We start from the raw sequence: 14,226 nt of genomic DNA on the forward strand, positions 1-14,226 counted from the left end.
TTGTCAACGATAGTGTTGCTGTAATTTGGCAAACTTCCGTACTTGGGCCTTCTATTCTGCTCCATTGATCTATGACTTTCCTTTTGTGTCCATGCCATGATGCTTTTTATTACTGTGGCTCTGAGGTGCAGTTAGAAATCAGATAAAGCGATCCCTCTTTTTATTCAAGATTGCTTTAGACATCTCACAGCTGCTTTAGCGGCAGCTGCAGACCCAGAGTGGAGACAGGCTGGAACTCTAGATTAGGTTCACAGGCAAGTGCGAAGTTCCACATCTTACAGTTGCCCCAGCAGAAACTGCAGACTCATGCATGATAGGGACTGGGTCTGGCTCACAGCAAGGCCCACAGATAACAAGGGGAGTTCCAGAACTCACCACGAAAGCTGCAGACCCAGGAAGGAGGCTCAGACTGACACAGACAAGAGACAGAGTAATTCCCAAAGAGGGGCATTACACCTCAATCCTACTCCAATTTAGTCTCCCCAGAACATTGCAAAAACCACCACTGATGGAGAAAAAGAAGGCTCTAATTTAAAAGAACAAAATACAAAAGAAAGAAGGAAGAAAAAAAAAAGAACCAGCTTAAAAAACAAGATAGTATGTTTTTCAAAAACGAAAAAAAAGTCACTAAGGTAGAGAAATTAAATCTTTCAATAAAAATCAATGATGAATTTTTAAAAATTATCAATGGAATATATGAAAGCTCTGGGACACCATGAAGAGACCAGATTATTATTATTATTATTATTATTATTATTATTATTATTTTATTTTTGTGAGCCTAGCATTTAATGGCTGAGCCATCTTTCCAGTCCTGAGACCAGATCTTCTAATTATGGGCATAGAAAAAGCTGCACCAAAGTTATAAAGAAAATTTAAAAAAAATCATAGAAGCCAGGCAGTGGTGGTGCTCGCCTGTAATACTAGCACTCAGGAGGCAGAGGCAGGCAGATCTCTGTGAGTTCGAGGCCAGCCTGGTCTATAAGTCTATAAGAGCTAGTTTCCAGAAACACTGTCAGAAAACCATAAAAAAAATCATAGAAGAAATTTTCCTAAAGCTAGAGAAAGAGATGCCCAGACAGACAAAAGAAGTCCACAGAAGAGTAAATAAATAAGACCAGAAAAGAACCTTTCCATGACATATTATAGTAAAAAAAAACAGACAAAAGAATGTTTTGAAAGTTTAAAGAGAGAAGGATTAAACAATCTATAAAGGCAGTCTCATCAGAATGACACCTAATTGATTATTCAGCAGAAACTTTGAAAGCCAGAAGGACTTGGGAAGACTGAGATCTGAAAGTCCACAACTGCCAAACCAGATCATTATACGAAGGAAAGCTGTGTGCTGAAATTGAAAGCTAAATAAAAACTGTCCACGATAAAAATAGACTAAAAAGGAATTGATGACCACTAAGCCAGCTCTACAGGGGATACTGGAAGGAGTACGTCAATCTGAAGGGAAAGATAGCCACAAGAAATTGCCACAGGATTAAGTAAACAAAATTAGGGCAGTTAATCAAAAGAGGTTTAAGAGAATCCCCACAAAGTCAACAGAATGGCAGGAATCAAGACACACCTGCCAATAGCAACTCAGTATTAACTGTCTCACTTCTCCAAATAAAAAAGATACAGACAAGCAGATTGGATTTTAAAAAGCAGGATCCCACTGGGCGGTGGTGGCACACGCCTTTAATCCTAACACTTGGGAGGCAGAGGCAGGTGAATCTCTGTGAGTTCGAGGCCAGCCTGGTCTACAAGAGCGAGTTTCAGGACAGGCTCCAAAGCTGTAGAGAAACCCTGTCTTGAAAAATCAAGAGAGAGAGAGAGAGAGAGAGAGAGAGAGAGAGATGCCAGGGACCTACAGACCTTATTCCTTGCCCCAAACTCGAGCCACCTCCCATAAACTATAAGTATAGTCCAAATTCCTGCTCAGGGTCTCACACTTAAAGGGATGCTCCCTGTCATCATGTCCCAGTGTGTTTGGTAATCTCTTCTCTGTTGGCTGGAGGAACAAGAGAAGGAGTAGAATGGCCTCAGTCTAAGGATCCTTGGTAGATGAGAGGCAGGAGGCCCTAATGGAATGTTTTCTGGTGCTGAGCAGTTGCTTGCTCCTCTGCAGGAAAGTAGGTGACATGCCTGAATAACTGTCCTCAAGACAGTCAACCCTTGTTTACAGTTGGCACAGTTTCCACAGGGAGATCCTTTACTAAGCAGGGAAGAAAAGTTAAAGTGGCTGCTTTCTGACTCAGGCAGAAAACAGCAGCAAATGATTTTGCGGGTATAATTTTTAAGAGAAGGAAAAGGGAAAGTCTTTGTTGGAATGGGCTTGGATGCAGTGGTAAAGGATAGAGGATGAGGGAAAGGGGGAAGGAGTTTTTGTCTTGGAGGGACAAAGAACTTTCTCTGCTTAGAGAGGCACTTAGGCGAATGGCGCTTTATAAAGGTAAAGGTAAAAGGGGAAATCCTATGTTAGAATGAGGTGTTTATTTTTTTAATAAAAAAATTTTAAACTTTTCATACTAGCCCAGTACCCCCTTCTTCCCCTTCTCCTGCCTCCCCTACTTCCCCCATCCCACCACCACCCACTCCTCAGAAGATATAGTAAGGCCTCCCTTGGGGAGCCAACAAAGTCTGGTATAGCTCCTCCCCCTTGTATCAAGGCTGAACAAAGTATCCCACCATAGAGAATGGGCTCCAAAAAGCCAGTTCATGTATCCAGGATAAGTCCTGGTCCCACTGCCAGGGCCCCACCAACAGTTCAAGCCACATAACTGTCACCCACTTTCAGAGGGCAGGATGCCAACTATCAGTCCATAATCCTTGAGCTCCCACTAGCTTGGTTCAGCTGTCTATGTGGTTTTCCCAATCACAGTCTTGGTCCACCTTGCTCATATGATCACTCATCCCTCTCTTCAACTAAGCTCCAGGAACTCAGCCCAGTGCTTGGCTGTGGGTCACTGCATCTACTTCTGTCAGTTACTGAATGTAGGTTCTATGAGGACAATTACTGTATTTACCAATCAGATTAGATTACAGCGGAAGGTCAGTTCAGGCACCCACTCCACTATTGCTGTGAGTTTTAGCTGCGGTCATCCTGTGTATTTCTGGGAATTTTCCTAGCACCTGGTTTCTCCCTAACCCCACAATGACTCCTTCCATCAAGATATCTCTTTCATTGACCCCCCACTCGGTCTCTCCCCCAACTCAGCCATCTCGAGCCCTCATGTTCCCATCCCCCATCCCCTCTCTTCAACTCCCCTTCCCAGTTTACCCAGGAGATCTAAACTATTTCCCTTTCCTCGGTTCCTCTCAGGGTTCTCCTTTTTAACTAGCGTCTCGGCCATTGTGAATTATAGCCTGGTTATTCTTTGCTTTACATCTAATAGCCATTTATGAGTCAGTACATATGGTGTTTGTCTTTCTGGGTCTGGGTTATCTCACGCAGGATGATTTTTTTCTAGTTCCATCCATTTGCCTGCAAATTTCAGGATGTCATTGCTTTTTTTGTTTTGTTTTGTTTCTTAACCACTGAGTAATACTTCATTGTGCAAATGTACCAACTTTTCTTAACCATTCTTTGGTTGAGAGGCATCTAGGTTGTTTCCAGGTTCTGGCTATTACAAATAATGTTGGTATGAACACAGTTGAGCAAATGTCTTTGTGGTATGATTGTGCATCTTTTGGATAATATAGTCCTGAATAATCACACAGAAACTATATTAATTGCAACACTGCTTGGTCAATAGCTTAGGCGTATTCCTAACTATCTCTTACATCTTAAACTAACCCATTTTTATTAATCTGTGTATCACCAAGAGTCTGTGGCCTACTGGTAAGGGCTCTAGCACCTGTTTCCTTCACCAGCTACATGACATCTCTCTGACTCCGCCTACTCTCTCTCTAGATCCCTTCCAGCCTGCCTATATTCTGCCCTGACATAGGTCAAAGTAGCTTTATTCACTAACCAATAAAAGCAACATATATACAAAAGGACATCCCACATCAGTGATATTGTTGAGTCTTGAGGTAGATTGATTCCCAGATTTCTGAGAAACCACCATACTGATTTCCAAAGTGGCTGTACAAGTTTGCACTCCCATCAGCCATGGAGGAGTGTTCCCCTTACTTCACTTTCTCTCCAGCATAAGGTGTCATCAGTGTTTTTGATCTTCACCATTCTGACTTGTGTAAGATGGTATCTCAGAGTAATTTTGATTTGTATTTCTGGGAGATAGCTTTTGATGGGTTCCCTGTTCCTGATTTGGCTGCTCTAAAGGATCTGGGTATTTGTTCCTAGGATGAGCCACTTCCCACTTGGTGACTTGTGGTAGTGTCTGTCCCACTGCTCCAGGCCCATCTGGCTCTCACCCTCTTTGGTCAGAGCTGGAGGAAGAGAAATCTTTGAAGACCGAGGGATTGTGCTGCTAGTTTGACTCCTTTACAAGGCTTGGGCGACTTTCTTTCTTTTTTTTCTTTTTCTTTTTTTAAATTGATTTTTATTGAGCTTTACATTTTTCTCTGCCCTCCTCCCTGCTTTTCCTCTCCCCCCTTCAACCTTCCCCCAAGGTCCCCATCCTCCCAGTTTACTCAGGAGATCTTGTCTTTTTATACATTCCATGTAGATTAGATCTATGTAAGTCTCTCTTAGTGTCCGCATTGTTGTCTAAGTTCTCTGGGATTGTGGTTTGTAAGATGGCTTTCTTTGCTTTATGTTTAAAAATCACCTATGAGTGAGTATATGTGATAATTGTCTTTCTGTGTCTGGGTTGCCTCACTCAAAATAATATTTTCTAGCTCCATCCATTTTCCTGCAAAATTCAAGATGTTATTTTTTTCTGCTGTGTAGTACTCCATTGTATAAATATACCACATTTTCTTTATCCATTCTTCAGTCAAGGGGCATTTAGGTTGTTTCCAGGTTCTGACTATGACAAACATTGCTGCTATGAACATAGTTGAGCACATGTCCTTATGGCACAATTGAACATCCTTTGGATATATACCCAAAAGTGATGTTACTGGGTCTTGAGGAAGGTTGTTTCCTAATTTTCTGAGAAATCGCCACACTGATGTCCAAAGTGGCTGTACCAGCTTGCATTCCCACCAGCAATGCAGGAGTGTTCCCTTTTCCCCACAACCTCTCCAGCATAAGTTGTCATCAGTGTTTTTGATCTTGACCATTCTTACAGGTGTAAGATGGAATCTCAGAGTTGTTTTGATTTGCATTTCTCTGATGACTAAGGATGTTGAACATTTCCTTAAGTGTCTTTCAGCCATTTTAAATTCCTCTGTTGAGAGTTCTCTGTGTAGATCTATACTCCATTTTTTTAAATTGGATTATGTGATCTTTTGGTGACCAATTTCTTGAGTTCTTTGTATATTTTTTAGATTAGACCTCTGTCTGATGTGGGGTTAGTTACGATCTTTTCCCATTCTGTAGGCTGTTGTTTTGTCTTGTTGACCGTGTCCTTTGCTTTATAAAAGCTTTTCAGTTTCAGGAGGTCCCATTTATTGATTGTTTCTCTCAGTGTCTGTGCTTCTGGGGTTTAGGTATATTTAGGAAGTGGGTCCCTGTGCCAATGCATTCAAGTGTATTTCCCACTTTCTCTTCTATAAAGTCCAGTGTGACTGGTTTTATGTTGAGGTCTTTGATCCATTGGACTTGAGTTTTGTGCATGGTGATAGATATGGGTCTATTTTCATTCTTCTACATGTTGAAATCCAGTTATGCCAGCACCACTTGTTAAATATGCTTTCTTTTTTCCATTTGATATTTTTTTGCTTCTTTGTCAAAAATCAGGTGTTCAAAGATGTGTGGATTGATATCTGGGTCTTCTATTCAGTTCCATTGGTCCTCCTGTCTGTTCTTATGCCAATACCAGGCTGTTTTCAGTACTATACCTTTGTAGTAGAGTTTGAAGTCAGGGATTGTGATGCCTCCAGAAGTTCTTTTATTGTACAGAATTGTTTTGGCTATTCTGGTTTTTTTTGCTTTTCCATATGAATTTGAGTATTGTTCTTTTGAGGTCTATGAAGAATTTTGCTGGGATTTTGATGGGTATTTCATTGAATCTGTTTGGACAACTTTCTAAGGGAGAAAATTCAGCCCTAAGAAAGCAGAGCACTTCTAACACTGAATCTTTGATCTTAATTTTTCTCAATTTTTAAAAAGAATTATACATCCCAGCCACAGTTTCTCTCCCTTCTCTCTTCCTAGTTCCTCTGCCCACCCCTGTTTGTTCCTATACTCAATCCACTCCTCCTGTTTCTGTTTAGGAAAGGGCAGATCTCCCATGAGTATCAACAAAAATGGTATATTTGATGCTGAATTTTACCTTGTTTTGTAAATAGAGTCTCACATAAAAATTTTTTTATGATAGATGTTGAATTTTGTCAAATGCCTTTTCTGCATCTACTTAGATGATCATGTGGTTTCTGTCTTTTAGCCTATATGCTGAATAACATTTATTGATTTTACTAAAATATATCAAACCACCTCTATATCTCTGTAATGAATACAGCTTGGTTGCCATAGATGTTCTTTTTATTGTGATGCTGCATTCAGTTTTCATTTTGCATCTGTGCTTATCAGAGAGACTGGTTAGCCATCAGCAATTTTCCTTTTTTTCTTTTTCTTTTGGCCAAATCTTTATCTGGTTTTGGAATCAGAGTAATATGAGCTTCATAAAACAAGTATTTAAATACTCTAGATTATAGGGGATATTTCTCATTCAAAATATCTTACATAGCGAAAACTGACCTTGAGTTCACTATGTAATTGAAGATGACCTTGAACTTTTGATCATCCCGTCTCTACCTCCAAAGTACTGGTATCAAAATGCCTAATTATATGTAGTGCTGGAGTTTGAACCATGGGCTTCATGAATGTTAAGCAAACACACTACCAAATGAGCTACAACCACAACTCCTGATTTATATTTGTTAGTTTGTCTTAATGTACTAGAGGTTAAACCCAGGACCTGGCACATAATACATATACTCTACTACTGAACTATATACTCAGTTCCTTAATTTTTATCAAGGACAGAAATCACATGATCATCTCAATTGATGCAGAGAAGTTCTTTGACAAAATCCAATATCCTTTCATGATAAAATTTCCAAGGAAACCAGGAATAAAGGAACATATCTCAGCATAGTAAAGGCTATATCAGCAAACCTATCATCAACATTATATCAATGAGGAAAAACTAAAAGCGTTTTCATTAAAATCAGGAAGAAGATGGGTGCGTCCACTTTCTGAAAAGTTTTTGGGGCTGGAGAGATGGTTCAGAGATTAAGAGCACTGTCTGCTCTTCCAGAGGTCCTGAGTTTAATTCCCAGCAACCAGATGGTGGCTCACAGCCATCTATAATGAGATCTGGTGCCCTCTTCTGGCATACAAAGAAGGATTGTTGTATACATAATAAATAAATAAATAAATAAATAAATAAATAAATAAATAAATAAATAAATAAATCTTTTTAAAAAAGTTTCTGCACCCCAATAATCTTCTCTGCTGATGCAATAATTTGAATCAGACCAAATCAAACTGAATTAGAAAAAGCCCAAGTTTAATAGATACAAATGTCCCCAGATGGCTTTTCAGTCCCTCAGAGGGGAGACAGGAAGGAAGACCACGTGTTTGTTGTCTGGGGGGCAGTTTAAATACCCTGTGGGAGTGATCTTGAGCATCTCTAGGGAGGGGTGGTCATTTGACAGACTTTCTTGGGGGCTAAGTCTGGGCTGAGGCAACTCCCAGGGGAGGGGGTTTGGGGTAGAGTCTCCACCCGAACATTCCAAACTCTTTGGATATATGGATCCTAGGGGCTGGAGTGAAGCCTATACCCAAACATTTTCTTCAAGATATATCTTGAATATATGTTATTCAATATAGTATCTGAAGTCTTAGTTAAAGCAATAAGAAAATAAGAGGGGGTACAGATAGGAAAGAAAGAATTCAAGACGTGCAATGATACAATTCTATACATAATAGATTATATCAGAAAACTCTTAGATCTGACACATACTTTCTGCAAAGTGGCAGGATACAAAATTAACACACAAAATCACCAGATATATACAAATAACAAACATGTTGAGAATTAAATCAATTAAATAACCCCATTTGCAATTGTCTTTTTTTTAAATAGGAAGCAGCATTTTTTTAAATTTATTTATTTATTATGTATACAATATTCTGTCTGTGTGTATGCCTGCAGGCCAGAAGAGGGCACCAGACCCCATTACAGATGGTTGTGAGCCACCATGTGGTTGCTGGGAATTGAACTCAGGACCTTTGGAAGAGCAGGCAATGCTCTTAACCTCTGAGCCATCTCTCCAGCCCTGCAATTGTCTTAAAAATATCTCAGTGACTAAACAAAGGGTCCCATGAGTAGGAGCGCTTGATGAATAAAAAAAGAACCTAAGCTTGAATCCTCAGAACCTATACAAAAACAAAACAATACAAAAAAGCAGGCATGGCAGTGCATGTGCCCATAGCCTTAGCATTGTTAGGGACAGAGACAGGAGGATAACTAGGGCTTGCTGGTTACCAGCCTGCCTGCAGTCTCAATTTGAGACCCTGTCTCAAAGGAATGGGTGGACAGAGATGGAAGCACAAAAGATTCTAGATTCAAAGCATTTGAACATAAAAAATAATGCTGTAGATACCACCCAAACTGATTTCAAGTTATACTATACAGCTATGGGAACAAAGTAGCATGCTAATGGCACAAACCAGACATGTAGATAAGTGGAATAGAATAGAGGACCATGATGCAAACCCATCCAAATGCAGTCAGCTAACTATAAAGATGTAAAAATGATACATTGGAGAAAGGTCAGTTTCTTCATCAAATGGTACTACGAGATCTGGATATCCATATAAAGAAGAATGAAGCTAGATCCCTTTCTCTTATATAAAAATCAACTACAAGTGGATCAGAGTCAATAATATAAAACTTTAAACTATAGAACTCTTGACAAGAAAAAGCAGAGAAAACAGTTCAAGATCTAAGCACAAACAAGGATTCTCTTTCTGAATAGGACTCTATTTGCTCAGGAAAATAAGCCCAACGATTGGCAAATGGGATTCATGAAAGTAAAGCTTCATGCTGCAGAGGAAACAATTGAGTGAAAAGGCAGCCTGGAGAACGCAAGAAATTCAGTCAGGCAGTGGTGGTGCAGGCCTTTAATCCCAGCACTAGGCAGGCAGAGACAAGGCGGATCCCTGTGAGTTCGAGGCCAGCCTGGTCTACAAGAGCTAGCTCCAAGACAGGCTCCAAAGCTACAGAGAAACCCTGTCTCAAGAAACCAAAAAAAAAAAAAAAAGAATGCAAGAAATTCTTTGCCAGCTATACATCTGGCAGAGGTTTTAATACCTAGAATACACAAAGAACGGAAAAAAAAAACATAGATAAATCAAACAGCTCAACCATAGAACACCAAGAGTCAGTAAGTAATGAAAAAAATGTTCAACCTCACTAGCTGAGATGATTAATATTGATTGTCAGTTTGGCAGGATCTAAAATCACCATGGAAACAGCCCTTGGGCAAGTCTGTGAAGGATTAGGTTAATTGAGCCCAAAAGACCCACTCTAACCCCTGGGAGGCATCATTCACTGGTGGTGGTGTTGGGGAGCTGGTTGCATAAAAAGGAGAAAGATGGATGAGCGTGAGCATTGTCTCTGTTTCCTGACTATTCAGTGTGACTAGCTGCATCACACTCCTGCTGCCGTGACACCCTCAGTCTATATCTCCAATTTGTGGGTCGCAATAAATCCGTCCTCCCTTAAATCTTAAATCGTGTAGTTTTTATTTCCCCCCAGACATTTTGTTAGAGCAACCAGAAAAGTAATTAACACACAGGGGTCATTCAGGAATTGCAAATTAAAAAACTATCTTGAGAATCCATCTAATTGTAATCACAATGGCAGTCTTTAAGAAAACAGGTAACAACCCAGCGTGGTGGCACAGGCCTTCAATACCAGCACTCAAGAGGCAGAGACAGGTGGATCTCTCTGAGTTCCAGGCTTAGCATGGTCTACAGAGTTCCAGGACAGCTAGGGCTATACAGGGAAACTTTGTCTCGAAAAACAAACAAACCAATGATAAAGGAAACACATGTGAAGCTATGGAAGGGCTCTGTTACCGCTTTACCCTTACCTGCTTGTCCTCTAATGGGACTTTTGATGAGCAGGAAAAGCCTCCATGATGTCATGATCACCTATGGAATCTACTTTCTTAAGTACTGTTCTCTGCATGAGTGGACTGAGTGTATCCCACTTAGTAGAAATCAAATTATGCTCTTAACTTGCTTCTTTTCTTTCAGAGTGTAGATGTATTGACTAGCAAATATGCATGTTGTGATTTTTATTGCATTTAATCTAGTCAATCAATCAAGCAATCGGTTCTCTCCTACCATGTAGGTTCTAGATAAAACTCATCAGGCTTGGTAGCAGTCACCTTTACTGCTTGAATCATGTCATCAGCCCATATGCATGTTTTTGAAAGGAGCAAGTTGGGTTTCTATCGGCAGCTAAACTTTTGAGTTGTGAATATTGCCCAGATATGCCTATGCTTATTCAGGAGAAGCATATACACTTTTTGAAGAATAATTGTTGTCTTCTTGGGGATTTATTTAGGTTAATGAAGAGAGTTTTATTTTAAGGTAGGACAAATATGTCTTAATATTTAGCTATATCTTCTCTAAAGTCAACTGACTATATGTTTATTATTTATTGATCAGAGAGGCAAACAATCTGGAGTGTATGTACAATTCTTAGTAGGCTATAATAGATTAATAATTGGTCTTCAAGTGAGACCTTTCCTTTGATTTTGTGAATCTCCAGTTTTGTGGAAAGGCACATGATTAGTTTTGAAATGGTTCTAAATTGCTGGTTTTGCTTTTTAAATTAGTTTTTCAGGACAGGTTTCTGGCTGTCCTGGAACTCACTTTGTAGCCCAGGCTGGCTTCAGATTCACAGAGATCCACCTGCCTCTGCCTCCTGAGTTGTGGGATTAAAGGCATGAGCCATCATGCCTGGCTAAATTACTTTGCTGTATTTTTAAGACTATCTGCCACATGCATCTTCTATGCCATTTCATGAAACTGGCTCACTAAACATTGTCTGTGTAATTCCTATTGCTTACACATTACTATTTTCTGTTTGGGACGTCATTTTCGCCTTCAGTTACTGAAAGCCCATGTGTTCACTAATAACACCTACCATATAAAAGTTACCTATTAATTGATTACTAAGTCAATAGAAAATGTTCTTATAAGATCCCAAGGATCAAAATACCTGCCCTGGTTATTCTTGAGCATAACCCATGTAGTCATTGTGATTTAGCATTTTACTCATTTTATTCTGACATCATTTTAAAAAATATATGCATACATTTATCAATGTCCTTTTCTTCACACATGGTTTCACTTTTGTCCTCCAGGCTGTGCTTTCCACACTGTTCATTTGCCCTGCAAGTGTTCACCACTTGGCTGACTAACCATTTGCTGCATAAATTCTTCGAGGACTTTTGTAACAGAGACGTATATCCAGGACTTCAGTTTGTTTGTTTTTCTCCATTTTGTTTCTTCTTAAAATAAGCATGTTGGGCTCCTAGCAACCCAGTGGTGGCTCACAACCATCTATCATGGGATCTGGTGCCCTCTTTCGGCCTGCGGGCAAACATGCAGGCAGAACATTGTATACATAATACATAAATAAATACATAAATGCATAAAAATAAATAAAATAAGCATTTTCCAAATTTGCATACTTTCTTTGAATATATTGTGCAACATGTTATTATTTAGAAGATATTATGTCTCAGGCAAAAGGTTTTTTTTCTCCACTCAGGAGGTGCTAATGTGCATTATTTTCTTTTAGAAAGGTAAGTGGTTGTCTGTGACCATCATCAAAGGGGACAGAACAGATGAGCTTGTTGGACTCAAGTCTGAAATGACAACAGATTATTTCTACTATAATTGTCCAGTTCCATGTAACATGCTTAGTGTTGAAAAGAACCCACAAAGCCTGTCAAAAGCTGTCAAAAAGGCACGTTATCCTCAGTGACTGTCACCATGAGAAAACTGAGGTATTTTATATATATTCCAGAGACTCCATGGTTTCTTGGAGCATGCTTGGTCCCTTTCTGTCACAGAGAATTAATGGATGTCTGCTGAAATCTGGTATGATTTTAGGTTTTGTTGGCAGAACTACAATGAAATATTTCAACATCTGGTTGTGACCTATAGCCATTTTTTAAAGACTCATCCTAAAGTTTGATAATTCTTGGAACAAGTTCTCCAAAATAAAAATGTTCTACTCTGTGAGAGATATTGTAAGAATTATGACTGGCAAAAGCTTCTAGGACAGTGTGCATGTCCTAGACGAAGTATGAGTGCCTTGTCCACACTTATGTGAAAATTCTCTGCTCTATTATCGGTATACCATGGATTCTGCATGCTTCTGGAGAGAGTGCTGGATCATCTTCCCTTGGTGGGAGTGCTGCTGATGTACTTTTAAGAGCACTTTTGAATATCACATATTGAAAGGAGTGCTCTTCTGCTGCCTGCTCTGAGTCAGCTGTAACACACATCTGTGATGATGATAGGCCAAATGCTGCTGGTCCATAAACTAGGCCATCTGTGGATGCAACCATTTTCTCTGCTAAATCTTGCACATGTGGTCCAACATACTGACACTTCATGGTAACGGCTATATCTATGCTGATTCTCAACTTGCTAGAAAAGTCCTTGTCTACTTCATATTCATACTTCAGTCATGTATGTTTATACACTGGGACTTCCATTATTGTTAATAACACCACAGTGGTAAATGCTATTAGAGAGAATTTGTCACCCAACTGGCTGACATTTCTACATAACTGTCAGAAGCCATGACAACAGCATGCAACTCTTGCACCAAACTTAAATCCCCCCACCCCAACTCAGTCACATCATCTCCATCTTCCTTCATATAGTCATGATTTGTTGGGGGCGGGGCACACATTTGCCATGACACACATTTAGAGGTTAGACAACAGTCTGTAGGCGTCAGTTCTCTCCGTCATGTAGGTCCTTGTGCTACTGTCCCAGCTGGCTACTATATTTCACAGAAACCCAGATCATTATGATTCTTCATATGCATGGTTTTATTTTATGAAATTATATCTTTATATTTTTAAAAACAATTTTTTGTTTTTTGAAATTAAAGTATAATGGCATCATTTTCTCCTTTCCTTTCTTACCTCCAACCCTTCCAATGTAACCCTTTTGATCTCTCTTAAATTCATGGCCTCTTTTTATTAATTGTGTTTTATAACATAACACAAATATATACACTTAACTTTCTCAGTCTATATCGTGTTCCTTGTATATATATGTATATGATTTCAGGACTAACCATATGGTTAGATATGGTTAACCATATTAGATAACCAATTGTGGGTTTCTTCCTGGGATAAGACAATTTCTCTTGCTCTCAGCATTTCTTCTTCTTCTTTTTTTCTTTTTTGTTTTTTCGAGACAGGGTTTCTTTCTCCGTAGCTTTGGTGCCTGTCCTGGAACTAGCTCTTGTAGACCAGGCTGGCCTCGAACTCACAAAGATCCGCCTGCCTCTGTTGGGATTAAAGGCGTGCGCCACCACTGCCTGGCACTCTCAGCATTTCTTAGTTGCCTATAGTTCTTTGTCATCCTTGTTCAGGTCTTATTTTTTTTATTTCAGAAATTGGTTTTCATTTATTGAGATAGATCTTTGCAACAATTTTTTTTTGGAAACAATTTTAATTTTAATTTTTGGAAAAAAATTATTTTTTTTCCAGCAATTTATTTTTTATTTTTTATTAAAAATTTCCACCTCCTCTAATTTCCCTCCCCCTCCCTCTCCAGTCCAAAGAGCAGTCAGGGATCCCTGCCCTGTGGGAAGTCCAAGGTCCTCCCCACTCCATCCAGGTCTAGCATATCACCATAGAACCTTCACCTGGCGATGGATGGAGATAGAGACAGAGACCCACATTGGAGCACTGGACTCAGCTCCCTAGGTCCAAATGAGGAGCAGAAGGAGGGAGAACATGAGCAAGGAAGTCAGGACGAGAGGGGAGTGCCCACGCACTGAGACAGCGGGGCTGATCTAATGGGAACTCACCAAGGCCAGATGGACTGGGAGTGATGGAGCACGTGATCAAACTAGGCTGACAATGAGGGCTGACTGAGAAGCCAAG

The 14,226-nt window shown here is 39.7% G+C and overlaps 1 long non-coding RNA gene and 1 pseudogene across 2 annotated transcripts in view; one reads left to right on the forward strand and one right to left on the reverse strand.

The window, feature by feature from the left end:
* LOC146889149 (uncharacterized) overlaps window positions 1-14,226 on the forward strand; it is a 94,218-nt gene that overhangs the window by 42,039 nt on the left and 37,953 nt on the right. The gene's annotated exons all lie outside the window — the stretch shown is intronic.
* LOC125389229 (endoplasmic reticulum-Golgi intermediate compartment protein 2 pseudogene) lies at window positions 11,868-12,714 on the reverse strand (annotated as a pseudogene).

The sequence above is a fragment of the Myodes glareolus genome, chromosome X, assembly GCF_982192425.1.
Source record: "Myodes glareolus chromosome X, mMyoGla1.1, whole genome shotgun sequence".
Taxonomy (NCBI): domain Eukaryota; kingdom Metazoa; phylum Chordata; class Mammalia; order Rodentia; family Cricetidae; genus Myodes; species Myodes glareolus.